At 34.4% G+C, this 2157-nt stretch overlaps 1 long non-coding RNA gene across 1 annotated transcript; it reads right to left on the bottom strand.

The window, feature by feature from the left end:
• Positions 1 to 1276: 1276 nt before the first annotated feature.
• Positions 1277 to 1942, bottom strand: LOC106095568 (uncharacterized). The gene is made up of 2 exons (XR_001222761.2): positions 1774 to 1942; positions 1277 to 1713 (listed from the first exon to the last, which is right to left on the bottom strand). It is a non-coding gene; the product is annotated as an uncharacterized LOC106095568 (long non-coding RNA).
• Positions 1943 to 2157: the final 215 nt, after the last annotated feature.

Here is a 2157-nt window from a genome sequence, read left to right as displayed (position 1 = left end):
ATTTTACATCAGGATGAATTGAGTTTAATTGTTATTTTTAAGTCCTTTGCCTAAAAACGCATTTCAGTTTTTTCACATAATTTTCATTTCAAATTTTTTTGTATGGAGTTTAAAGTTGTTCATGTGAATGGAGACGAACAGAGTACAAACCCTTAGTTCTAATTTTTTTTCAACATTTTTTCAGATTCGTAGTGCCCATCTCTGAACGGTTGCAGTAGATATGCTTATCCAACCAATAACACAGCAGGAACATTAAAGATGTTTTCCGCTCGTATTTATGTCCGAATGTTGATGAACAAGTGTTCATCGGTGCAAGCCAAAGACACGAAAAACGAGTTAACGGCCGATACATATCCAATGTGTTATCGTGCTGTGCAACATGTTGCAAACGTTCCGTCTGCACCACTTGGGAACTCCAAATGCCGAAAGTAGTTTTTTTTTGTTTGAGGTGAATTTAACGTGTATTTAAATCATTCATTCGTCCGAACAACCTGTTGACTTCCGTTTCTTTGTAAGCACTTTGAACAACGCTTGTGTGGGTGTGTGTATGTTTGTGTGTGAGTGTGTAAGTTGGGGGTTTGTAATTCATGTACATATGTATGTATTCTGTTGCTACGTGCATATAAACTACACAGTTGATTAATGTAAAACATGACGCAAATTGCAAGCTTGCTGTCGATGACTTTTCGATCTAATCGCATTTTAGCTTCTTAATCTAAACTCCCTGTTCTGGGGACCTTTTTTGGTAGGAGATAAGGCATTGGACATCAAAAAATAGTCACTCATTGATTTACCATGGACTGCTGCAGCAAAATATTGGGTCTCACTCTCGCCATCACATGGGTATGCGAGCTGGGAGTAATACGCATGATGTACCCATAAATAATTTCTTTATAATTTATGACTCCAACGATAATTGATATCGACCAGCAAAGGCGCTTCCATTCCATTAAACCCTATGCGAGAATTTATACTGTATGCCTCGCACTCGAAAAGAATTAACAATAGACAAGGGTTAGGAGAAAACACTAATCAGCTCCAAACATCTAACTAGCAGGTTGCTTCTTTTTGGTTATTAAAACTATGGGAATAAATGTAGTGTTGCGACAGCAACGACGTAGCCAGGATTTCATTTCGGAGCACAAAAGTTCTTGTTCAAGCGGATGTCTTAGTTTTAGTTTACATATGGACTATTGAATTACTTTGTTAAACATTTCGGCTAATAAGCCTTATTCCAAAAATTTTATTTTGCGCCTATTTTGAATTTAATCGCAAATTGTTTTTATTATTTTATTGGATATCTGTATATTGTACAAACTCAAAAATTCAGCAAATATAATTTTTAGATATTTCACATAAACCATTTTTACAAAAAGCAATCTTCGCCTTTTTCAGAGGCTACCGTAGCGCGTGTCCGCCTATAACGCAGAACACCACGGTTCGAAACATCAGAAGAAATTTTCAGCGGTGGCTATCATTTCCTAATGTTGGTGACATTTGCGAAAAACTATACCATGTTAGAATTTCTCCCCAAAAAGGCACGCCCCATCATTGAGCTTCAAATTTGAATCGGATAGCACTCAGTGATTTGTGAGAAGTTTGCCCCAGTTCCTTAGTGGAACGTTTATGGGAAAATTTGGATTGCAAACTTCATTTTGCCTAAACGACTTCATTTAATTCTCCTTTGCACTTCATTAAAATCGATCGAAACTCCTTTTTTGGAGAAAATGAATCTTGATAAATATATAAACGAACTATTGCAATTTTTCTTACCTAACGTTAAAGGAATTCATTATTCGCTAAATTGTTCTATTGCTTAACTTTTCTAGGGAAATTTATTTTTTTCGGTATGCATTCATTTGTATTTAATGCAAGAATAATTATTATAAATTTTTAACATTGATTGATTTGAATTGATAGATTTCGATTCCTTGTGCACAGTAGGTTCCGTATAAATTATAGAACTCCAAGAAGAAAAGAAAATTGGAAAATGAGAACAAGAAAATTTGATTTGAATTGATTTGACATAGTTATTTCAAAATGAAGTTTATTTAGGGTCATCAGTTTTCTGGTTCCTTAAAATCTTAAATTTTATTCACTGTCAATAATTTTTGATTGCTCTATTATTAATAATACATCACCAACCACATTTTTTAA

Source organism: Stomoxys calcitrans, chromosome 3 (assembly GCF_963082655.1).
Source record: "Stomoxys calcitrans chromosome 3, idStoCalc2.1, whole genome shotgun sequence".
NCBI lineage: Eukaryota > Metazoa > Arthropoda > Insecta > Diptera > Muscidae > Stomoxys > Stomoxys calcitrans.
The sequence above is the reverse complement of the archived record's forward strand: the minus strand, read 5'-3'. Positions and strand labels throughout refer to the sequence as shown.